The sequence below is a fragment of the Carcharhinus amblyrhynchos genome, chromosome 15, assembly GCF_965287045.1.
Source record: "Carcharhinus amblyrhynchos chromosome 15, sCarAmb.v2.hapA, whole genome shotgun sequence".
NCBI lineage: Eukaryota > Metazoa > Chordata > Chondrichthyes > Carcharhiniformes > Carcharhinidae > Carcharhinus > Carcharhinus amblyrhynchos.
Window position 1 is genome coordinate 2,261,774 of NC_137338.1, and position 26,993 is coordinate 2,288,766.

The following is a 26,993-nucleotide window of genomic DNA, read 5'->3' on the forward strand; positions in this document are numbered from 1 at the left end:
AGACAGATGAAAAACGGGCAGAAGCTCCATCAAGTGGTATTACCGGTAGGATATAGAAAGGGGGTGTTGCGGGTAGCACATGAGGTACCTGTGGGAGGTTACTTGGGAGTAAGGAAAACTCAAGTTACATTACAAAAACATTTTTATTGGCCTGGGCTGCATAAAGATGTGGTTGAATTTTGTTGCCCTTGTCACACGTATCAGGTGATAGGGAAACCTTAAGCGGTGATAAAACCAACACATTTCGTACCCATCCCAGCGTTTGAGGAACCATCTACAAGGGTCTTAATTGATTGCGTAGGACCGCTCCCAATGAGAATCGGTATCTTTCATAATGGATGTGTCTACTAGGTTTCCAGAGGCCATTCCATTACGCAATGTTACAGCGAAAAAGATTATAGAGGAGTCACTTTAATTTTTTACTAGATATGGACTACCCACAAAAATACAATCAAATCCAGGATCAAATTTTACATCAGAATTATTGAAGGAGATTATGGATAGCTTAGGAATAAACCAATTTAAATTTGTTGCGTACCATCCAGAATCGCAGGGAGCGTTAGAATGATGGCATCAAACTTTGAAGTCCATGTTGAGGCTTAATTGTCAAGATTATCCGGAGGATTGGGATAAAGGAATTCTATTTGTACTGTTTGCAATTAGGGATGCATCTAATGAATCAACTAACCTCAGTCCATTTGAATTGATTTTTGGTCAATGAAGTAAGGGGACCACTTAAATTGATGAAGGAGAAATTGGCGAGTCAGTGTTCTGAGATTATACGATTGGGTTAGGTGTCAAATTTTAGGGAAAGATCGAATACAGCAGGAGAATTGGCTAGACAACATTTCAAAGTGCCACAGCTTTAACGAAACAGAAAGCAGATAAGAAATCAGAAATTCATAGTTTTGCTAGTGGGGATAAAGTCTTGGTATTGCTGCAGTGGTAGGTGAGCCTTTAAAAGCAAGGTTTAGTGGCCCTTATCAAATTGAAAGGAAATCGAGCAAGGTGAACTATTTGATAAGAACGCCAGATAGAAGGAAAACTCACAGAGTGTATCAGGTGAATATGCTTAAATGGTATTTTGATAGGGAAGCAAAGCAGAAGTAGGATGTGTTAGAGGTTACAACTTAGTGGAGAACCAAATCTAGGTGATTCTGAATTTGACATTCCTCAAATTAAATTGGATAATTAGGAAGTTATTAGACCCTGGGATAAATTATTGACTTGCCTTCCGGAGGAAAATCAAAATGACCTGAAAGAGTTGTCACAATGACAGGAAGAGATATGTGGGAATAAGCTGGGAAGTGTTAAAATAATTGTGAATGAGGCAGTTGTAGAAAATGTTGTTCCGGTAGACATAAGCTTCTCAAGTCGGCACGGGCTCAGAAGGAGAAGCTGATGTTCGCTCGGTCTGAGATGCAGCAGCCAAAAGTCTCAATCAATGATGTAAAACTGGTGAAGGTAGGGAAGGAGAACCCGTCACTGGACAGTAACGTTAACTAAGAAAGTGAGCAGGTGAAGAGACAGATACAAGACAGGTTGACTATTTTGGAACCAGTTCCTGAATTGTTCAAATTGCCTGAACATAAATTGCCGGACTGTCAGAAACAGCTCATCATCTATGCGAAGCAGAACGTAGATGAAGCAATGGTCACGTGTAATCTCAAAAAGGAGATTGAGGAGCAGAAATATCGTATTACTGCAGATCAAAGGAAAAAGCAACATCGTGAAATGAGATTGTTTGCTGAAATCGTACCATAATTTGAAATGAACCGCTGGGATAATGAATCTGTACCGTCTGCACAGACGTGGATACCCAGTGAAACAGTGCTGTACACAGTTGGTGTTCAAGTAAATTACGGTGGTTTTCACAGCAGCATAACTGCCACAATGATCTCTGGAACCATAGCTGCAGTGGGTTCCGACACCAAGCAAGACAATCTGCTGTGTGTCTTTGCCATAGAGTGCACAGAAAGTGATGGTGCAGATTCAGAGCAAACTAAAGAGTCGAACCGCTTGACGGAGGCACCCAGGCCAATTGACAAGAAAGGGGGCAGAGATAGAATGACCTTTCTGATTGGCCCTGACTACACAAATGTACAGTTTTATCCTCCCGATCCAGTTTAGTTCTCTGAGATAATTACAAGAGCTAGTTTGTAACAATAAAACTGAGCTTGAACTTGGAATCAAAGCAGGATTTGAGGAAGCAATTTGTTACGAATTTGATGAAAGAGGAAGGAATGTTCAATGGTGGAAGACAATGACTGAAATTGGCCATATTACTGTTATATTTGCATGTTTTGATTTTATAAAATGATATATATTTAATGTAAAGCACTAGTAGCGTGAAACTAAAAGGTTTTGAAAAATGGAGTCATCCTTGAATATTGATGGTCATTTTTTCTTAAGGGGGAAGTGTGATGATACTGTGCCTTGAAGAAATGTATTTTAATCAAGTTTCTCTGAGGCATTTTCAAGTAAGCCTGGCCTTTTATTGACACTATTTCATCTGTAGCCAGTGTCCTCTAATTGTTGCTGAAGCAATATAATGGCCATCATATTTATTTTTAATCTGGCCTAATGCAGGGCCCTGGGGTTTTATGATTCTTTGGGGATTGCTGAGTGGAGCTTGATTTGGAGATGATTGACAGATCAGGTCATGCCTGGGGACTGTTTTTTTTTCTACAGAAACATCTAAGGTTTTAGTTTCATTTTTCTCAGATCATGTTTGGATGTGAGACAGCGAGCAATGTCTCCCATTTTCCCCTCTCTCTGGAGTTGGAAATTCTGCTGTCTGTGAGTGGCTGTTAGATGCTGTTGGAAAGCAGGCAATGTCTCTGATCCTCTCTTTCTCTTTTCAGAGGTTTTTTGGAAAGTTCTGGGACTGGGAGGCCTCAGAGATTTAATCCAACATTCAAAGGACCAGTTCACAACAGGTGTTAAAAACCCCAAAAGACAGCATCACGTGAGCATACTTGCTTTTTCTGCCCTGTCTAGAAGGGGTGTATGTTTATGGGAAGTGTTTGATTTGGAATAACAGAGATAGCTAGCTGTTAAGAATTATTCTGCATCATGTTTAAATCTTGTAATTGGTAAAAGTTATGTTAATTCTTCTTGTCATATTCTAACTGTGCTTTTAAAGAAACTTTGTTTGATAAAAGCTTCTTTGTGGTCACTTGAAGCACGCTTGGAATGAAACATTTTATGCTCACCCTAATGCCAAAATCAAATGTAAAACTTAGGGTCTAGGCTATCTTCACAAAACACCTCAGTTTCTGGTCTTGGTCTTAGCACCTAGGACACTACCCTGAGAAACTCCTGCAGTGATGTCCTGGAGCTGAGATGAATGACCTTCAACCAACACAACCATCTTCCTTTGTGCCAGGCATGACTCCAACCCGCGGAAGGTTTTCCCTCTGATTTCCATTGACTTCAGTATCATTAGGGTTCCTTGATACTCTGGTGGAACCCAAACTGAAAGGTTGTTGCTGAGTAAGTGCTGTTTCATTACCCTGTGAATGATCCTTTCCATTAATTTGTTGATGATCGAGAGTAGACTGATAGGGCAGCAATTGGCCATGTTGCATTTGTCTTTTTTTTTTGTGGACAGAACACACCTGGGTGACTTCTCACATTGCTGAGTAGATGCCAGTGTTGTAGCTGTACTGGAACAGCTTGGCTAGGGACACAGCAAGGTCTGGGGCACAAGTCAGGACTATTGCTGGACTATTATCAAAGTCCAAAGCCTTTGCAGTATCCAGTTTCTTCAGCTGTTTCTTAATATCACATGGAGTGAATTGAATTGGTTGCACACCAACATATGAATAACGAACAAAGAAGGGTACAGCACAGGAACAGACCCTTCGGCCCTCCAAGTCTGTGCTGATCATGATGCCCTAATTAAACTAAAAAAAACCTTATGCCCTTATTCAGTCCACATCCCTCTATTTCCTCCCTATTCATGTACCCATCCAGATGCCTCTTAAATGTTGCTAATTTGCTTGCTTCCACCACCTCCTCTGGTAGGGCGTTCCAGGGACCCACCACTCTCTGCGTGAAAAACTTTCCCTGTACATCTCTCTTAAACTTCCCCCCTCTCACCTGTGCCCCCTTGTATTTGACATTTCCACCCTGGGGAAAAAGCCTCTGACTACCCACCCTGTCTGTGCCTCTCATCATTTTGTAGACCTCTATCAGGTCTCCCGTCAGCCCCCATCTTTCCAGTGAAAACAATCCTAGTTTATTCAGCCTCTCCTCATAGTAACACTCTTGAGACCAGGAACATCCTGGTGAACCTTCTTTGCACTCTCTCCAAAGCTTCTACATCCTTCTGGTATTGTGGTGACCAGAACTGTATATAATACTCCAAATGCAGCCTAGCCAAGGCTATTTAGCTGCAACATGATTTCCCAACTCTTGTACTCACTGCCCCCCCGGCTGATGAAGACAAGCATGCCATATGCCGCCTTAATCACCTTGGCCACCTGTGTTGCCACTTTTAGAGAACTATGGACCTGCACACCCAGATCCCTCTGTATGTTAGTAGTCCTGAGGGTTTTGACATTTACAGTATCATTCACACCTAAATTCGATCCTCCAAAATGCATCACCTCACATTTGTCTGGATTAAATTCCATCTGTCATTTCTGTGCCCAAGCCTCCAATCTATCTCTATCCTGTTGTATCACCTGACAATCCTTGGCACTATCTGCAATACCACCAATCTTTGTGTCATCGGCAAACTTACCAATCAGACCATCCACATTTTCCTCTGGATCATTTATATATATATATTACAAACAGCAGAAGTCCCAGCACTGATCCCTGTGGAACATCACTAGCTACACTTCTCCATTCTGAAAAACACCTTTCCACAACTAGTCTCTGTCTTCTATAACCAAACCAGTTCTGTATTCATCTAGCCAGCTCTCCCTGAATCCCATGTGATTTTAGTTTTTGTACCAGTCTGCTATGTGGGACCTTGCCAAATGCCTCACTAAAGTCCATATAAACTACATCCATAGCCCTTCCCTCATCAATTATCTTAATGTAATCTTCAAAAAAACTCAATCAAGTTGGTGAGACATGACCTTCCCCGTACAAAACCATGCTGCCTGTCACTAACTAGACATCAAATTGTTGTAAAGGCTTCAGTCTTGTTTTTTACCCTGATGCACTGGGCTCGTTAAGGAAGGAGAAACTAACAGGAAATGCTAGAAAAATAGAGTTAATGGGTGGGATTTTACGGCCAGGTCGACGGACCTTCCCACACTCCACCCCTCACCCACTCCAATCCCATGGTGGGTGGGCCGGTAAAATTCCAGCATACAGTTCTGGTGTCCTGATGACCTAAAATATTATCTCTGTTTCTCCCTCCACAGATGTTGCCCGACTCACTGAGTATTTCCAGCATTTTATTTTTCATTTTGGAGTTCAGATTTCAGCATCTGCATTGTTCTGCTTTTATTCCCTCGGGGGAGCAGGTGTCCCCTTACTCTAATGGATTACTGGGCTCTCGGCCGAGCATACAGAGTGAGGCTTGGCTGAAAGTCCAGACAGTTTTATAATAGGAGAACATCTGCTCCCCAGAGGAAACTTTCTTGGTTAACAGCTCAGGTTGTCTGATCACTGAGTCTCGGCGCATGTTAAATGTTTTTCTGTTGTTTTTGAAACTTCCAAGGACAAGGATTATTGACACTTTTATCAGCTGGGTCTCCATCGGGGAAAGTTATCAATGGATTACATTTTCTCAAAGCATTTTTTAAGACAAGCTACTCTACACTACCGAGATATACCAGAAACTGGTGTGAGAGTCTTGAGGGGACATAGGTGATGGGTCAAAGGGCAGAGTTTGAGGATCCATGAGGTGCCATGGGGGTGACAGTGGGTGACATGAGGTGTCAATGATGGGGAAAGGGGTGTGTTTGGAGGATAGCAGGGGATGATAGTCCATTGTGTTTTTATCTTAACAGCGACAAAGTCACACAGCACTGAGGTGAACCTTTTAAACATTCCCCACCCCCACCTCCCACCCACCACCCATGCCAGCAGCTCCTGTGGCTGCCTCCAAACCTCTCTCCCAGGCCAGCCCGCCCTTACTCCCCAGCAATGAAGATCCCACCTTCGTGGCCACTCCTCCCAAGGCAGGCAAGCAGACCAGGTCAAGAATAATCTCAACTCCCTCTACTCGCCCTGAGGAGACCATCATCTCATTGTGTGGTTTGATAATTCCTCCCTGAGTGATTTTACGATGTTGAAGGTGCTATATAAATGCAAGTTGTGTTTGCTGTTTGTTTGTCAGGATTGGCAGTTTGAGTGTTGGATTTAAGCTCTAACCTTGATTCTGAATACAGCTGTTTCTGAAGTGGGTGAATGACGGAGCAGGCTCGAAGGGCCAAATGGCCTACTTCTGCTTTGATGTATGTATCTAAATGATTTTTTACCCCAGGATTTTCTCTGCGCTGTGTGGAGCTGCTGTAAGGTGGCAGTGTTTTGGCTTTGTGGTGTTCGCACTGTTAAGTGTCAACTCAGTGAAGGAATGAGATGCCTTTGGGATCCTGGGCTTCATAAACCACACAGCACTGAGCCTTTTAAACTTTCCCTCCTGCACTGTCCATCCCCCCCGTCTCCCACCCACCATCCACAGAATACAAAACAAGGAAGCTGTCCAGAACCTTTCGCAATCTCTGGCTCAGCCTGGGTTGGGGGATGGTGTGCAATTCTGGGTCCCACGCTGAGAAGGTAGAGAGGAGATTGACTGGAACAGTGTCAGTGACGGGAGAGTTCAGATAGTGCACAGAGACTGGAGAAGACAGGATTGTTCTCCTTGGAACTGAGATGATTATAGGGAAATTGAATAAAGGTGTTCTGAAGGACATTGATTGAGTAAATAGGAAGGAACTAAGAAGACACAGATTGAAAATAACCAACAAAAGGAATCATAGAATCCCTACAGTGCAGCAGGGAGGCCATTCGGCCCATCGAGTCTGCACTGACAACAATCCCACCCAGGCCCTATCCCTGTAACCCCACATATTTACCCTGCTAATCCCTCTAACCTATGCATCCCAGGACACTAAGGGGCAATTTAGCATGCCAACCAACCTGACCCACATATCTTTGGACCGTTGGAGGAAATCGGGGCACCTGGAGGAATGGATCAGAAGGGGAGATGAGAATTCTCTTAAACATGCAGTTGTTGTTGTCTGGGAGGTGCTGCCTGAAAGGGCAATGGGAGCAGATTCTGTCAATGGGCTGGATTCCTGAAGCATTGACAACTAGACCTTACAATGAAGACGAGTTTATTCATGAGCTTAGCTACTTCCTGCTACTACATACACGCAGGGCAGGATAGGTGTAGGAAGATGCGGCGGTGCGGGCTCGTTGGGCCTGTTTCCCGTGCTGGGTTGTTCTTTGTTCTTTGTATACTGCCTGCGCTCCGGGGAGAACTCCCGCAATCCCGATATGTGTCACCTTTTGTAGCCGCATCATCTTGTGACCACCCGGTTTACAGGCTCAATAGGAACTTCCGAGAAAGAATTGGGTAAAGACTTGGAAAGGAAAAATGTGCAGGAGCTATGGGGGAAATAGCAGGAGAGTGGGTCTAGTGGTAGCTCTTTCATAGAGCTAGCACACACACAATGGACTGAGTGGCCTATTTTGTTACTATAAGATGGCATGATTTAAAGAAGAGTTAAAAGCAAGGAGGCTGCAGACAAAGCCAGAGGGTGAAGCTAAATCACAGAATGTTTGAGTTTTTGAGAGCAGTAGACTGTGTAATATCTGAAGTAGCTGAACATTAACTCCAGCTGCTGGGCAGATTGCGATTAATTTTAAACCTATTACATGAAATTTATTAAGCGCTAAAGCGAGCAGATGAAGTGAGAGCAACAAGTTATCTCAGCATCTGTGTTATTGCCCGTCAGTGTGTAGAATGCTGTTACTGCAGTGGATACACGGGGCACAGAAACACGTCCAATGGGAATGTTGTTTAACTTGGATTCATTGATTATTCAGGAGCTCGTGCCCAGGTCCAAGGCTCTCAGTCTAGGTCAGTGGTGAGCAGGTGGTAAGACAGGACAGAATGGAGAGCTGATAGCAAGCTTCTTGGAAGGAAGGAAAGAAGGTGCATTTATATAGCCTCTTTAATAACCTCAGGGCATCCTTCATTGCTGGAAAACCCCAGTGACAAAGTCAAGACCATAAGATCTCGTCACCAGTGAATGTGCACGACCTCCCACCACCACAAAACACTCTGCAGATGGGGTGGAGAATACCCCCCACACTTCCCTGGCACATGACCCCTGGAATGAAGAGCTTGTCACATGAGGAACGGTTGAGGACTCTAAGTCTGTACTCATTGAAGTTTAGAAGGATGAGGGGGATCTTGTTGAAACTCACAGGATACCGCGAAGCCTGGATAGAGTGGACATGGAGAGGATGTTTCCACCAGTAGGAAAAACTAGAACCAGAGGGCACAACCTCAGGCTAAAGGGACGATCCTTTAAAACAGAGATGAGGAGGAATTTCTTCAGCCAGCGAGTGGTGAATCTGTGCAACTCTTTGCCGCAGAAGGTTGTGAAGGCCAGGTCATTGAATATCTTTAAGACAGAGATAGATAGGTTCTTGATTAATAAGGGGATCAGGGGTTATGGGGAAAAGGCAGGAGAACGGAGATGAGAAAAGTTACCGCCATGATTCTCTCAGAGGGTGGTGGGTGAGTGGAATCGGCTGCCGTCGGTGGTGGTGGAGGCAAATTCAATAGGGTCTTTTAAGAGACTTCTGGATGAGTACATGGGACTTAATAGGATTGAGGGTTATAGGTAAGCCCAGTAGGTAGTGATATGATCGACGCAACTTGTGGGCCGAAGATCCTATTTGTGCTGTAGTTTTTCTATGTTCTATGTTCCATGATTGAATGGCAGAGCAGACTCGATGGGCCGAGTGGCCTAATTCTGCTCCTATGACTTATAGTCTTATTGGACTACAGTGGGACACATCCATGTTCAAGTTCATAATAAATTCACCCATAAACCAAAGGACAACTTCAGCACTTTTACCCCCTTGTCTGCAAGACTTTCTCATGGAGAAGCAGTCTCAATTTTCTTTCAGCCCAGAGTTTTTGCAGCTATCTCCACTGTGAAACCAAAAAGCAGAAAAACACATTTTTAACCCTGTCCAATTAGCGAAATAACCAAGAGGACAGGAGGAAAGTTTGCTTTACCCAGCCAGTGGTGGTGATCTGGAAGGTGCTGCATTCAGTAAGGAGCAGGTTCAGAAGAGAATTAGCTCATAGTTGAAGGCGAAAGTCTCAACAGGGTTATGGGGAGTGGAACTAATTTGGTAACTCTTTCAAAGAGCCAGCACCGACATGATGGGTGGAATGATCTCCCTCTGTGTTGTATGATATGATGATTCAGTATTGCCTCTGGAATGTGGATGCATAGAGAGATGGCACAACAAAGCGTAACCACTCACCCAACAGGAGGACTCTCACTCTTCAGAATGCAATCGTTAGACAGCAGTGTGGAGAATGACCCGAATGGACCGAAATTCTGAATCTTAAAGAAGATCCTTCAGCAAGCACTGCTTTTAGAATTATAGACTCCGACACTACAGAAGAAGGCCATTCAGCCCATCGCATCTGTACAAACCACAATCCCTGCACCGACCACATTTATCCTGCTACACCCCCTGACACTAAGGGGCAATTTTGTATGGCCAATCAACTTAACCTGCACAACTTTGGACTGTGGGATGAAACCGGAGCACCCGAACCAAACGCAAGCAGACATGGGGAAAATGTGCAAACTCAACACAGACAGTGACCCAAGGCCGGAATTGAACCTGGGACTCTGGCACTGTGAGACAGCAGTGCTAACCACTGTGTCACTTGTGCTAAAAAATTATATCCTTGACTTTAGTTTAACTGGATGGAATTATACAACCATTGTCGTGGAACAGGCTTATATTAATTCAGTCTAGAAGGGCTGAAAGTCCTATTCTTGCTCTCAGTCTATCAAAGGATGATCTAATTAAGGAGTTAAAGATAATTAAAGCATTTGATAGGGTAGCTCAGGAGAAGCGATTTCCTCTGGTTGCCAGACACCAGAACTAAGTGGGATAAACTCATATTGGAAGCAGATTATTCAGTGCTGATGTCAGAGAGAATTGCTTCACTCAAACGGCAGAGGAAATCTGGAACACTCTCCCCAAAACGTTGGAAAGCTCAAAACTGAATTTGAGAGATTTTTTTCAGGCAAAGATTGATAAGATGCTGAAACTGAGACAAGTAGTCTAACCAAGAGTTAGATCAGTCATGGTTCTATAGAATGGCAGATACTTGAGGGGCTAATAGTTTCCTGTTTCTAAATTGTCCTTTCAACATCCTTCCCTGTTGGTATAATTCCATTCTCCTTTGTTCCTGTTTGGCAAAAGCGCATTTATTTCATAATGTTTCACTGCGGAGGACTTTAAATTGATAAAATCTGTACTAGGCAGTGCGATTCTCGAAAGTATTCCGACCCCAACTGATGTTAATGCTGGACAGATTTCAGAGCTTGATAGATCCTCACTTTTATGTTTGTTTTATAAAACAGGGGGAAAAAAACCTAAACAACTTCACTGGAGTCTGCCAATCAGCTTTTAACACAAAGAATAAACTATAAGAAAATTGAACCAGACAAAGAGATGAGAACAATTTCAATATAAACACAAGAAAAGGATTCATATCACACTATTCATAAAAGAGTGAGGCCATTTGGCCCATTGAGTCTGCACCAATCACAATCCCACCCAGGCCCTACCCCCATATCCCTACATATTTATGCACTAATCCCTCTAACCTACACATCCCAGGACACTAAGGGGCAATTTTAGCATGGCCAATCAACCTAACCCGCACATCTTTGGACTGTGGGAGGAAACCGGAGCACCCGGAGAAACCCACGCAGACCCGAGGAGAATGTGCAAACTCCACACAGACCATGACTGAAGTCAGAAATCGAACCTAGGTCCCTGGAGCTGTGAAGCAGCAGTGCTAACCACTGTGCTACCGTGCCACCGACATGTGATGCCTGTCACATTGTGAATCAATCTGGAACTGTCTTTCTAATGGCAGTTTCCAATCTCCATATTTGAACAGTTTGCCTTAGAATTCATTCCAGAAATAATTCCCACTTGGACAACTTCAAAGAGAGTCCACCTCCAGGATTTCAATCTTGCCTTCTAAGATTTCTTTCCCCTTGATTTCTGCGTACAGTAACACTTCACTTCCCAAGTACACTTTCAGATAGTTGACTGTGCCAAGCAGAACTGTGCCCTTATGGTCTGTGGTACAGAGTCACCAACCTTTGGCACCCCCTCAGATTTTCTGGGTTTTTCTCGAATCCTCTTTACGGCTCCCTGCCACATTCTCTATAACTCAGAGCCTATTTTTCTTCTCCTTTCCCTCAACTTTACCTGACAGGATCTGTTACTGATCTCTGTCACTGTTCCTTACCTGGGGCATATGAACTGTTGAACATACAAACCAGGAGCAGGCCATTCAGCCCCTCAAGCCTGCTCTGCCATTTAATAACATCATAGAACATAGGACATAGAACACTACAGCACAAACAGGCCCTTCTGCCCACAAGTTGTGCTGATCATATCCCTACTTACTAGGCCTATCTATAACCCTCAATCCCGTTAAATCCCATGTACCCATCCAAAAGACCCCAACGAGTTCGCCTCCACCACCACCGACGGCAGCCGATTCCACTCACTCACCACCCTCTGAGTGAAAAACTTACCCCTGACATCTCCTCTGTACCCACTCCCCGGCACCTTAAACCTGTGTCCTCTCGTAGCGACCATTTCAGCCCTGGGAAATAGCCTCCGAGAATCCACCCTATCTATACCTCTCAACATCTTATTAAGATCATGGCTTATCTGAAGAGACTTCCAACCACTCACCACCCCCAGGGAGGAAAGATTTTGGCTGGTCTCCATTTTACGTGGCTGATTTTCTATTGGACTAATTCTCACTTTGTTCATTTTCTTTCTTCTTTACATTCTGTTCCACTCCCTGGTTTAGGACCCTTTCCCATGCACTGCTCCCTGGGAGGCTTTCTCTAAAAAAAGGTTTTGCACCATTTCACTTCTTCGTTCTCTTTCCTACTGTGGATCTGCGTGGTGCTGGCTCCTCGCATTAATGATGTGGAGATGCCGGCGTTGGACTGGGGTAAACACAGTAAAAAGCCTGACAACACCAGGTTTTAATCCAACCGATTTATTTGATAGTCAACGCACAAGCTTTCGGGGTTAGTCCCTTCGTCAGGTGAATGGAGAGTTCTGGCCTCAGACAGAGCATATAAAGCACAGACAGTTTAGAGATTACTGATTAGAATGCGAATCCTTACACCTAACCTGCTGTTCAAGCCTTGAAGTGGCTGACAATGTGAGTGGTAGGAGCACTGATCACAGGTTACAGAGATGTGTATTGTCTCCAGACAGTACAGTGAGTGAGGTTTTGCAAACCCAGGCAAGTGTTGGGGTTTACAGATAGTGCGACATGAACCCAAGATCCTTGTTGAGACCGTCCTCATGTGTGCGGAACTTGGCTATCAGTCTCTGCTCAGCATCTCTGCACTGTCGTGTGTCGTGAAGGCCGCCTTGGAGAATGCTTACCCGAAGGCCAGAGGCTGAATACCCGTGACCACTGAAGTGTTCGCCAACAGGAAGGGAACAGTCTTGCCTGGTGATTGTCGAGCGATGTTCATTCATCTGTTGTCGTAGCGTCTGCATGGTCTTCCCAATGTACCATGCTTCAGGACATCCTTTCTTGCAACGTATCAGGTAGACAATGTTGGCCGAGTTGCAAGAGTATTTACCGTGTACCTGGTGGATGGTGTTCTCACGTGTGATGATGGTATCCATGTCGATGATCCGGCATGTTTTGCAGAGGTTGCTGTGGCAGGGTTGTGTGATGGAGGAGGAGAAAGTGGGTTCCCGGACACGCGTCCTTTGTTTGAATAGAGGGGAGTACGGTAGGATGAGAGAAGAATTGGCGAATGTGGACTGGGGGAGCGCGTTGGAGGGAGGGTCTGCTGAGGAGCAGTGGAGGATCTTTAAGGAGATCTTTCTTGGTGCTCAGCGGAAATTTATTCCGATGGTCAAAAAGGATAGTAGGAGGAGATGTAATAAGCCATGGATAACGAAGGAGGTTAAGGAAAGTGTTAAACTAAAAGCGGAGGAATTTAGAGTAGCTAAGAGTAGTGGGCGAGAAGAGGATTGGGAGAGGTTTAAATGTCAACAAAGATTGACAAAGAAGTTGATAAAGAAGGGTAGGAGAAACTATGAAGCTGGGCTAGCGCTTAATATAAAAAAGGATAGCAAGAGTTTTTATAAATATATAAAAAGGAAGAGGCTGGCTAGGGTGAATGTTGGTCCTTTAGAGGATGAGAAAGGGGACCTAGTGGTAGGGGATGGGGATATGGCTAAGGTATTGAATAACTTTTTTGTTTCTGTCTTCACGGAGGAGGACGTGAATAATTTGCCGGGTGTTAGTGATGGAAAGGTGGTAGGACTGGAGGGTCTTAATGACATTACTGTTACTAGAAAGGCGGTGCTCGACAGACTGGAGGGGCTGATTGTGGACAAGTCCCCAGGACCGAATGGAATGCATCCGAGGGTTCTGAAAGAAATGGCGGAGGTGATAGTGGATGCCTTGGTGGTTATTTTCCAAACGTCGCTGGATTCCGGGGAAGTGCCGGATGATTGGAAAACGGCTAATGTTACGCCGTTGTTTAAGAAGGGTGCCAGGCAAAAGGCGGGGAATTATAGGCCGGTTAGTTTAACGTCTGTGGTAGGTAAAATGTTAGAATCTGTCATTAAGGAGGAAATTGCGAGGCATCTTGAAGGGAATTGCTTGATAGAGCAGACGCAGCACGGTTTCATTAAAAGGAAGTCATGTCTGACAAATTTACTGGAGTTCTATGAGGATGTGTCTAGGGCGGTGGATAGAGGAGAGCCGGTGGATGTGGTCTTTCTAGATTTTCAGAAGGCGTTTGACAAAGTGCCTCACAAGAGGTTATTGCAGAAGGTCGAGGGAAATGGAGTTGGGGGTAGGGTGTTAGCGTGGATAGAGGATTGGTTGTCAAATAGGAGGCAGAGAATGGGGGTCAACGGGTGCTATTCGGATTGGCGGATGGTGACTAGTGGAGTGCCCCAGGGGTCGGTGCTGGGGCCTCAGCTTTTTACCATTTATATAGATGATCTGGAGGAGGGAACCGAGTGTAGAGTGTCGAAGTTTGCTGATGACACCAAGATTGGGGGAAAGGCAAATTGTGCGGCGGGTGTGGAGAGTCTGCAGAAGGATCTAGATAGGCTGGGCGAATGGGCCAGGAAATGGCAAATGGAATTTAATGTTGGCAAGTGTGAGGTGGTCCACTTTGGTAGAAAGAATGGTAGGAAGGACTATTACTTACGGGGCGAAAAACTGCAGCAGGCGACGGTGCAGAGGGACCTCGGGGTCCTTGTGCATGAGTCGCAAAAACCCAGCTTGCAGGTGCAGCAGGTGGTCAGGAAGGCGAATGGGATGCTGGCCTTCATAGCGAGGGGGATTGAATATAAAAGTAGGGAGGTCTTGTTGCAGCTGTATAGGGCATTGGTGAGGCCGCAACTGGAGTACTGTGTGCAGTTTTGGGCGCCGCACCTGCGCAAAGATATTTTGGCCTTGGAGGGAGTGCAGAGGAGGTTTACTAGGCTGATACCGGAGTTGAGGGGGTTGAGCTATGAGGAGAGGCTGAATAAACTGGGCTTGTACTCGTTAGAGTTTAGAAGAATGAGGGGAGATCTCATTGAGACGTATAAGATGATGAATGGGATGGATAGGATAGAGGTGGAAAGACTCTTCCCGCTCAAAAAAGACAGTAGGACTAGGGGGCACAGCCTCAAGATAAAAGGGGGGCGGTTTAGAACGGAGTTGAGGAGGAACTTCTTCACTCAAAGGGTGGTGAATCTCTGGAATTCTCTGCCCGTTGAAGTGGTGGAGGCTGCCTCGCTAAATATTTTTAAGACGCGGGTTGATGGGTTTTTGATAGGAGAGGGGATTAAGGATTATGGGGAGAGGGCGGGAAAGTGGAACTGAGCAGCGACAGATCAGCCATGATCTTATTGAATGGCGGGGCAGGCTCGAAGGGCTGGATGGCCTACTCCTGCTCCTATTTCTTATGTTCTTATGTTCTTATGTGTGGTGTTGTGGTCACTGTTCTCCTGAAGACTGGGTAGTTTGCTGCGAACATAAGAACATAAGAAATAGGAGCAGGAGTAGGCCATCTAGCCCTTCGAGCCTGCCCCGCCATTCAATAAGATCATGGCTGATCTGTTGTGGCTCAGTTCCACTTTCCCGCCCTCTCCCCATAACCCTTAATCCCCTCTCTTATCAAGAACCCATCAACCCGCTTCTTAAAAATATTTAGCGAGGCAGCCTCCACCACTTCAACGGGCAGAGAATTCCAGAGATTCACCACCCTTTGAGTGAAGAAGTTCCTCCTCAACTCCGTTCTAAACCGCCTCCCCTTTATCTCGAGGCTGTGCCCCCTAGTCCTACTGTCTTTTTTGAGCGGGAAGAGTCTCTCCACCTCTATCCTATCCATCCCATTCATCATCTTATACGTCTCAATGAGATCTCCCCTCATTCTTCTAAACTCTAACGAGTACAAGCCTAGTTTATTCAGCCTCTCCTCATAGCTCAATCCCCTCAACTCCGGTATCAGCCTAGTAAACCTCCTCTGCACTCCCTCCAGGGCCAAAATATCCTTGCGCAGGTGCGGCACCCAAAACTGCACACAGTACTCCAGCTGCGGCCTCACCAATGCCCTATACAGCTGCAGCAAGACCTCCCTACTTTTATATTCAATCCCCCTCGCTATGAAGGCCAGCATCCCATTCGCCTTCCTGACCACCTGCTGCACCTGCAAGCTGGGTTTTTGTGACTCATGCACAAGGACCCCGAGGTCCCTCTGCACCGTCGCCTGCTGCAGTTTTTCGCCACGTAAGTAATAGTCCTTCCTACCATTCTTCCTACCAAAGTGGACCACCTCACACTTGCCAACATTAAATTCCATTTGCCATTTCCTGGCCCATTCGCCCAGCCTATCTAGATCCTTCTGCAGACTCTCCACACCCTCCGCACAATTTGCCTTTCCCCCAATCTTGGTGTCATCAGCAAATTTCGACACCCTGCACTCGGTTCCCTCCTCCAGATCATCTATATAAATGGTAAATAGCTGAGGCCCCAGCACCGACCCCTGGGGCACCCCACTAGTCACCAACCGCCAATCCGAATAGCACCCATTGACCCCCACTCTCTGCCTCCTATTTGACAACCAATCCTCTATCCACGCTAACACCCTACCCCCAACTCCATGTCCCCTGACCTTTTGCAATAACCTCTTGTGAGGTACCTTGTCAAACGCCTTCTGAAAATCAAGAAAGACCACATCCACCGGCTCTCCTCTATCCACTGCCCTAGACACATCCTCATAGAACTCCAGTAAATTTGTCAGACACGACTTCCCTTTAATGAAACCGTGTTGCGTCCGCCCTATCAAGCAATTCCCTTCAAGATGCCTCGCAATTTCCTCCTTAATGACGGATTCTAACATTTTACCTACCACAGACGTTAAACTAACCGGCCTATAATTCCCTGCCTTTTGCCTGGCACCCTTCTTAAACAACGGCGTAACATTAGCCGTTTTCCAATCTTCCGGCACTTCCCCGGAATCCAGCGACGTCTGGAAAATAACCACCAAGGCATCCACTATAACCTCCGCCATTTCTTTCAGAACCCTCGGATGCATTCCATCCGGTCCTGGGGACTTGTCACAATGGTGTGTTTGAAGTTGTGTGGTTGTCTGAAGGCAAGAAGTGGGGGTGTGGGGATAGCCCTGGCGAGATGTTCGTCTTCATCAATGATATGTTGAAGACTCCGGAGAAGATGTCGTAGCTTCTCCACTCCAGGGAAGTACTGGACGACAAAGGGTACTCTTTAACCTGCGATCAGTGCTCCTTCCACTCACATTGTCGGCCACTTCAAGACTTGAACAGCAGGTTAGGTGTAAAGATTCGCATTCTAATCAGTAATCTGTAAACTGTCTGTGCTTTATATGCTCTGTCTGAGGCCGGAACTCTCCATTCACCTGACGAAGGGACTAACCCGAAAGCTTGTGCGTTTACTATCAAATAAATCGGTTGGACTAAAACCTGGTGTTGTCAGACTTTTTACTGTCCTCGCATTAAGACATTGAAGTAGGTGAACCGTGAATGTACGCCCACTTCCCGCTGGCACAACGTGCAGAAGTTCCGGGGCAGGCCGGGAATTGTTGTTCCCAGCTTCCAACTTTGACTTAAACTCAAGGGAAGTTTTGGAGTGTACGAACATCTTCCCGTTTGGAAGAAAGATAGCCTGACTCTGGTGTGGGTTTGTTTACGATGGGGCAGCACGGTGGGGCAATGGTGAGCGCCGCTGCTTCACAGCGCCAGGGACCTGGGTTCGATTCCCGGCTTGGGTCACTGTCAGTGTGGAGTCTGCACGTTCTCCCTGTGGATTTGCTCCGGCTTCCTCCAAAAGATGTGCTGGTTGGGTGCATTGGTCATGCTAAATTCTCCCTCAGTGTATCCGAACAGTGCCGGAGTGTGCCGACTAGAGATTTTCACAGTAACATCATTGCAGTGTTAATGTAAGCCTGCTTGTGACTAATAAATAAATAAACCATGTCTAAACATTATAAACTCTATTAATTACAGATAACTTCCCTCTGTATCACAACTGCACACTCCACATTATGCAATTACAAAGGTTTAACTTAAACAAAATCCGTTCATGTAACAAATAGGATTAGCAGAATTGAAACAGCGTAGAATTATCAAAACTCAATGCTTGCATTTCTTATTCTCAGTCTTCAATTCCACAAAGGACATTTCATTTAAGCTAAATGTTATTCTTCTCATTCACTGTAGGAGGAATTCTGTTCTCAAACTCATTTTACAAACTCAAGCATGGTAAATTCTCATTCCAAAACAATAAGATCAAATGGCATCTTTGTGTGTAAACAATTCATTCCTTCCTCTGATCTAAATCTCTTTCAGTCGTTGCAAGGATATTATTAGCATGCTTTTTATGTTCACAGAGAAGGGTTTAACCCTCCTGTTTGGTTTGGTCTTTGAACAGTTTAAGGTTGTGGAGACCAGGATTTGTTCTCCGATTGTACTTGGGCGTGAATGGCCACGGGGCAGTAAAATCTCGTGAGAGACCCGAGGTGTTGGAGAGAAGTTTCATCGCGATTGGCCCCACACCTGCAAAATGTAGGGAGCTGTTGGCCAATGTTGAGAAATTGTTTGAATCTATTATCATAGAATCCCTACAGTGCAGAAAGAGGCCATTCGGCCTATTGAGCTTGCACTAAGGGTAGATGGTTTTAGTCCCCACGGGCAGCATGGTTGGTGCAGGCTTGGAGAGCCGAAGGGCCTGTTCCTGTGCTGTAATTTTCTTTGTTCTTTGAATCCAGGCCCTATTCCCGTAACCTCACATATTTACCCAAGCTAATTTCCCTGACACTAAGGGGCAATTTAGCACGGCCAATTCACCTAACCTGCACATCCTTGGAGTGTGGGAGGAAACCGGGGCACCTAGAGGAAACCCACACAGACATGGGGAGAACATGCAAACTCCACATGGACAGTTGCTGGAGGCCAGAACTGAACCTGGTTTCCTGGCGCTGTGAGGCAGCAGTGCTAACCACTGTGCCACTCTGCTGCCCCATTATAAGGGAAGTAATAACAGGATTTATAAATATATAAGAAGGAAGAGGCTGGCTAGGGTGAACGTTGGTCCCTTAGAGGATGAGAAGGGGGACTTAGTGGTAGGGGATGGGGATATGGCTGAGGTCTTGAATAACTTTTTTGTTTCGGTCTTCACGGAGGAGGACGTGAATAATTTGCCGGATGTTAGAGATGGAAAGGTGGTAGGACTGGAGGGCCTCGATGACATTACTGTTACTAGAGAGGTGGTGCTCGACAGACTGGAGGGGCTGATTGTGGACAAGTCCCCAGGACCGGATGGAATGCATCCGAGGGTCCTGAAAGAAATGGCGGAGGTGATAGTGGATGCCTTGGTGGTTATTTTCCAGACGTCGCTGGATTCTGGGGAAGTGCCAGAAGATTGGAAAACGGCTAATGTTACACTGTTGTTTAAGAAGGGTGCCAGGCAAAAAGCGGGGAATTATAGGCCGATTAGTTTAACGTCTGTTGTAGGTAAAATGTTAGAATCCGTCATCAAGGAGGAAATAGCGAGGCATCTTGAGGGGAACTGCTTGATAGAGCAGACGCAGCACGGTTTCGTTAAAGGGAAGTCGTGTCTGACAAATTTACTGGAGTTCCATGAGGATGTGTCTAGGGCGGTGGATAGAGGAGAGCTGGTGGATGTGGTCTTTCTTGATTTTCAGAAGGCGTTTGACAAGGTACCTCACAAGAGGTTATTGCAGAAGGTCAGGGGGCATGGAGTTGGGGGTAGGGTGTTAGCGTGGATAGAGGATTGGTTGTCAAATAGGAGGCAGAGAGTGGGGGTCAATGGGTGCTATTCGGATTGGCGGTTGGTGACTAGTGGAGTGCCCCAGGGGTCGGTGCTGGGGCCTCAGCTATTTACCATTTATATAGATGATCTGGAGGAGGGAACCGAGTGTAGGGTGTCGAAATTTGCTGATGACACCAAAATTGGTGGAAAGGCAAATTGTGTGGAGGGTGGGGAGAGTCTACAGAAGGATCTAGATAGGCTGGGCGAATGGGCCAGGAAATGGCAAATGGAATTTAATGTTGGCAAGTGTGAGGTGGTCCACTTTGGTAGGAATAATGGTAGGAAGGATTATTACTTACGTGGAGAAAAACTGCAGCAGGCGACGGTGCAGAGGGACCTCGGGGTCCTTGTGCATGAGTCACAAAAACCCAGCTTGCAGGTGCAGCAGGTGGTCAGGAAGGCGAATGGGATGCTGGCCTTCATCGTGAGGGGGATTGAATATAAAAGTAGGGAGGTCTTGCTGCGGCTGTATAGGGCATTGGTGAGGCCGCAGCTGGAGTACTGTGTGCAGTTTTGGGCACCGTACTTACGCAAGGATATTTTGGCTTTGGAGGGAGTGCAGAGGAGGTTACTAGGCTGATACCGGAGTTGAGGGGGTTGAGCTATGAGGAGAGGCTGAATAAATTAGGCTTGTACTCGTTAGAGTTTAGAAGAATGAGGGGAGATCTCATTGAGACGTATAAGATGATGAATGGGGTGGATAGGATAGAGGTGGAGAGACTCTTCCCGCTCAGAAAGGATAGCAGGACTAGGGGGCACAGCCTCAAGATAAAGGGGGGGCAGTTTAGAACAGAGTTGAGGAGGAACTTCTTCACTCAAAGGGTGGTGAATCTCTGGAATTCCCTGCCTGTTGAAGTGGTGGAGGCTACCTCGCTAAATATTTTTAAGACGCGGGTTGATGGGTTTTTGATAAGAGAGGGGATTAAGGGTTATGGGGAGAGGGCGGGAATGTGGAACTGAGCCACGACAGATCAGCCATGATCTTATTGAATGGCGGGGCAGGCTCGAAGGGCTAGTTGGCCTACTCCTGCTCCTATTTCTTATGTTCTTATGTTCTTATTTAGAAAGCTATGATGCAACCCATCAGAGTTAGCATGGTTTATGAAAGTAAATCATGTTTGACTGATTTGCTTGAGTCTTTCGAAGATGTAACAAGCAAGGTGGATAATGGGGACCCTGTAGATGTCGTAAATCTGGACTCCCAGCAGGCATTTGATAAGGTGCCACACAAAAGGTTAATATGTAAAGGTTACTTCATATGGGATTAGGGATAATTTATTGGTTTGGATAGAGGAGATTGGCTAACCAATAGAAAGCAGTGAGTCAGGATAAATGGGTCTTCCTCGGGGTGGCAGGATGTAACCAGTGGGTACCAAAGGGCTCCCCAACTATTTAAAATCTATATGAAGACTTGGATATAGAATTTGAAGGGACCATAACCATATTTGCAGATGACTCTAAAATAGGTGGGATAGTAAGTTGCGATAGTAAAATAAGAAATTTACAAATGGATATGAGTAGGTTCTGTGAATGGGGCATGATTTGGGACAGGTGGATAAGTATGAGGTTATCTGTGTTGGAAGGAAAAATGTAAAGGCACATTATTGGCCTGTGACTTCTGTCCCAAATCCCGACTGAAGCTGATGATGTGTATTGAGGCAATAGGGAAACCCCAACCCATGGACATGTGCACTGGAAGCACACCAAGTTTAAATTTGTAACTGGGGTCTGTAAAGCTGCCGGGATTAAAACAATCTCTCCCTGACTTCCGGCAGGAGGAGGCCACTCGACCCATCAAGTCTACACCGACAACAATCCCACCCAAGCCCTATCACTGTAACCTCACATGTTTATCCTGCGAATCCCTCTGAAACTAAGGGTTAAAATTAAGCATAGCCAATCTTCCTAACCTGTACATCTTTGGAGTGTGGGAGGAAACCGGAGCACCTGGAGGAAACCCACGCAGACATGGGGAGAACATGCAGACTCCGCACAGTCACTATAAGGTTCATGGTGGGAGATATAGGAGGGATGTCCGAGGTAGGTTCTTCACTCAGAGAGTGGTTGGGTTGTGGAATGCACTGCCTGCTGTGACAGTGGAGTCGGACACTTCAGGAACTTTCAAGCGGTTATTGGATAGGCACATGGAGCACTCCAGAATGATAGGGAGTGGGATAGCTTGATCTTGGGTTTGGACATAGCTCGGCACAACATTGAGGGCTGAAGGGCCTGTCCTGTGCTGTAATGTTCGATGTTCTCCCAAGGCTGGAATTGAACCTGGGTCCCCAGCACTGGATTGCAGCAGTGCTAACCACTGTGCCAAGGTCCCTGGAGTGGGATTTAAAGCCATGAGCTAATGTCAACAGCCAGGACTGAATATGGTTCTGGTACATGACTATTCCCTGTACCCTGCTCTCACTCACTCCCCAGACTTGGAAGTGAACACTGAACCCACTTCCAGTCCCGAGCATTGCCAGCTCCTGTCACAGGTGGGGGTGGGGGGTGTACTGTCAGATAGTGACCTGTGCGGTATAGGCAGTTCATAAAAGGAGCAATTTCCCTTTTTAAAATTCAGAAATGCTGCCAATTATAAAAATGATTACCAATTGGCTACTGTGAGATTGATTTAAGCAATTGGTGAACATGTGAAAGCCCGGTCTCTGATCAGCGGGAACGCTTAAGGACTGAGACAGTTAGTGAGGAGGCAAGCTGTTCCTCAAATCACTGACTAGTCACAGCTGTGTTTGTCCTGCTGTTAGTGTCTCAGAATTGTTCCTCAATCTCCCCTCCCCCTCACAGTGAAGGCACGTGTCTCTGGGTTCATTATTTTATATGAAAGATGAACAAGGGTTTACATGGCAGCAGCTTATTTTGCAAAGAAAAAAATAAACAGATGCGAATATCAGAAACTGTAGAGTCACACAGGGAGAAGCCAATCACGTCTGTGCTAGCTCTTTGAAGGAGATGTGGGGACGGTGAGCACGGTGGTTATCACTGCTGCCTCACAGCGCCAGGGACCCGGGTTCAATTCCGGCCTCGTGTCACTGTCTGTGTGGAGTCTGCACGTTCTCCCCGTGTCTGCGTGGGTTTCCTCCAGGTGCTCCGGTTTCCTCCCACGATCAGAAAGAAAGCCTATAGAGATGTATAACATAATGAAGGTGATAGATAGGGTAGAGGTAGAGAGATTCTTCCCGCTTAGAAAGGAAACTAGAACTAGGGGGCACAGCCTCAAGATAAAGGGGGTGCGGTTTAGATCAGAGTTGAGGAGGAACTTCTTCACTCAAAGGGTGGTGAATCTCTGGAATTCTCTGCCCGTTGAAGTGGTGGAGGCTACCTCGCTAAATATATTTAAGTCACGGGTAGATAGGTTTCTGATAGACAAGGGAATTAAGGGTTATGGGGAGAGAGCGGGAAAGTGGAACTGATCCACTTCAGATCAGCCGTGATCTAATTGAATGGCGGGGCAGGCTCGAAGGGCTTGATGGCCTACTCCTGCTCCTATTTCTTATGTTCTTATGTGCAGATTGGGCCATGCTAAATTGACCCTAGTTTCGGGAGATTAGCTCCATAAATAAATGGGGTTACAGGGATAAGGCCTGGGTGGGATTGTCATCGGTGCAGGCTCAATGGGCTGAATAGACTCCTTCTGCACTGTCGGGATTCTATGATTGAGTTAGTCTCGCGTGTACCCCTGCCACTGGGCAGCCAGTCTACTTCTGAATAATGTTGGCTGAGAGATAAATATTGATCGGGACCTGGGGGAGGAATCATTTAAAGTGGGATCTTTAATAATTGCAGAATCACACAGTGCAGAAAGAGTCCCTTCTGCCCATCGAGTCTGTCCCAACACATGAGAAACACATCTGAGAGGGCAGATCCGAGCTTAGCTTCATCTGAAAGGTGGCACCAACTGAAGGAGCAGCTTGGCGTTGGATCTCTGAACTGGCACTCGTACCCTTAACCTTCTGAAATCTGAATAAATTTCAATCACGCAGGGGAGGTGTTTGAGGGAAATGAAATATAATTTATAAACTGGGTGTTGGTCAGAGATTAATCGTCGATTCCTGGAGAGAGCAGGACAATCCTGGAAAGTTGTCACCCTTACCTCACTCTCAATCCTCACCGGGATGGACAGATATAACCCCTTCATTTACCCCCTCTATTTCTGTGGGGGTAATGGCAGAAGTGAGTGTGGTGTAGAAGAACAGACTGTGGTAAGCCGTCTGCTCGCATTCAGTGTGATGTGTGTTAAGTAAATCATAGATATTATTTCTAATTGTTATTTATGAGTTGCTGTGTGGATCTCAGTGGACTAGTCACGCTGACAGATTGTGTGCTCTCCCTGCAGCCTTGCATATTTGGAACTGCCCAGGACACAGATTGATCCCTTCGTTAATTACAGTCACTGGCTTTCTCTGCTGGAGTAATTGGGTAATTGTGAAAACTTGTTTGCTTTTCCCTGGCTTCCATTGTCTTTTAACTTGCAGGGGTGGGAGGACCAGGGGGGGCGACGGTCGAGAGCTCTGTCTCTCCCAGTGTGGATAGTGTCAACTTAGTTCCTCCCACCCTGGAGGTGAAGGTCGAACCTGGAGGATCCCAGACTACTGGTAAGGGAGGGGGGGAGTGAGTGTGGGAGGGTTGGTGACAATGCAGGGAGATTAAGGAGAGACATATGGTAATCAGGAGATAAGGAGCTTATTGGGAGGTTGAGGAGTTAATTGGAATGTTGGGGGGGTAATCAGTGAGTTTAATTCTTTCACAGGATGTGGGCGTACTGGCTAGGGGCCAATATTTATTACCCATCCCTAGTTGCACCTTGAGAAGGTGGTAGCTGCCTTCTTGAATCGCTGCAGTCCATGTGGCATAGATAAACCTGATGTGGAGATGCCGGCATTGGACTGGGGTAAATACAGTAAGAAGTCTCACAACGCCAGGTTAAAGTCCAACAGGTTTATTTGGTAGCAAGCAATCAAATCTAGTGGTGTTTGTTACCAAATAAACCTGTTGGACTTTAACCTGGTGTTGTGAGACTTCTTACTGCATAGATAAACCCACCGCTGTTAGGGAGGATTTTCCAGGATTTTGACCCAGCGACAGTGAAGGAGCAGCTGATATGTTTCCAAATCAAGATGGGTAAGGGCTTTGGAGGGGAATTTGCAGGTGGTGGTGTTCCGATGTATCTGTTGCCGTTGTCCTTCTAGACAACAGAGGTCATGGTTTTGGAAGGTGTAACTTTGGTGAGTTCCTGCAGTGCATTTTGTAAGTGCTACATACTGCTGCCACTGAGTGTCAGTGATAGAGGAGCTGAATGGGGTGCCAATCAAATGGGCTGCTTTGTCCTAGATGCTGTTCAGCTCTTGTGTTGGAGCTGCACTCATCCAGGCAAGTGGGGAGTATTCCATCACACTCCTTGTAGACGGTAGACAGGCTTTGGGGAATCAGGAGGTGAGTTACTTGCTGCAGGATGCCCAGCCCATGTAGCCACAGTATTAATATGGCTAGCCTAGTCCAGGTTTTGTCAATCCCTAGGATGTTGATAGTGGGTGAATGATCACGAGTGAGAGACGGTGACTGAGAGCGAATCGCAGTGAGAGACGGTGACCGAGAGAGAATCGCAGTGAGGGACGGTGACTGAGAGAGAATCGCAGTGAGAGACGGTGACTGAGAGAGAATCGCAGTGAGAGACGGTGACTGAGAGAGAATCGCAGTGAGAGACGGTGACTGAGAGAGAATCGCAGTGAGAGACGGTGACCGAGAGAGAATCGCAGTGAGAGACGGTGACTGAGAGCGAATCGCAGTGAGAGACGGTGACTGAGAGTGAATCGCAGTGAGAGACGGTGACTGAGAGTGAATCGCAGTGAGAGACGGTGACTGAGAGAGAATCGCAGTGAGAGACGGTGACCGAGAGTGAATCGCAGTGAGAGACGGTGACTGAGAGTGAATCGCAGTGAGGGACGGTGACCGAGAGTGAATCGCAGTGAGAGACGGTGACTGAGAGAGAATCGCAGTGAGGGACGGTGACCGAGAGAGAATCGCAGTGAGGGACGGTGACCGAGAGTGAATCGCAGTGAGAGACGGTGACTGAGAGAGAATCGCAGTGAGGGACGGTGACTGAGAGAGAATCGCAGTGAGAGACGGTGACTGAGAGTGAATCGCAGTGAGAGACGGTGACTGAGAGCGAATCGCAGTGAGAGACGGTGACCGAGAGAGAATCGCAGTGAGAGACGGTGACTGAGAGTGAATCGCAGTGAGAGACGGTGACTGAGAGAGAATCGCAGTGAGGGACGGTGACTGAGAGAGAATCGCAGTGAGGGACGGTGACTGAGAGCGAATCGCAGTGAGAGACGGTGACTGAGAGAGAATCGCAGTGAGTGACGGTGACTGAGAGTGAATCGCAGTGAGAGACGGTGACTGAGAGAGAATCGCAGTGAGTGACGGTGACTGAGAGTGAATCGCAGTGAGAGACGGTGACTGAGAGCGAATCGCAGTGAGAGACGGTGACTGAGAGAGAATCGCAGTGAGAGACGGTGACTGAGAGCGAATCGCAGTGAGAGACGGTGACTGAGAGAGAATCGCAGTGAGGGACGGTGACTGAGAGAGAATCGCAGTGAGAGACGGTGACTGAGAGAGAATCGCAGTGAGAGACGGTGACTGAGAGAGAATCGCAGTGAGAGACGGTGACTGAGAGAGAATCGCTGTGAGAGACGGTGACTGAGAGAGAATCGCAGTGAGGGACGGTGACTGATAGAGAATCGCAGTGAGGGACGGTGACTGAGAGAGAATCGCAGTGAGAGACGGTGACTGAGAGAGAATCGCAGTGAGAGACGGTGACTGAGAGAGAATCGCAGTGAGAGACGGTGACTGAGAGAGAATCGCAGTGAGGGACGGTGACTGATAGAGAATCGCAGTGAGAGACGGTGACTGAGAGAGAATCGCAGTGAGAGACGGTGACTGAGAGAGAATCGCAGTGAGAGACGGTGACTGAGAGAGAATCGCAGTGAGAGACGGTGACTGAGAGAGAATCGCAGTGAGAGACGGTGACTGAGAGAGAATCGCAGTGAGAGACGGTGACTGAGAGAGAATCGCAGTGAGAGACGGTGACCGAGAGAGAATCGCAGTGAGAGACGGTGACTGAGAGAGAATCGCAGTGAGGGACGGTGACTGATAGAGAATCGCAGTGAGAGACGGTGACTGAGAGAGAATCGCAGTGAGAGACGGTGACTGAGAGCGAATCGCAGTGAGAGACGGTGACTGAGAGCGAATCGCAGTGAGAGACGGTGACTGAGAGAGAATCGTAGTGAGAGACGGTGACTGAGAGAGAATCGCAGTGAGAGACGGTGACTGAGAGCGAATCGCAGTGAGAGACGGTGACTGA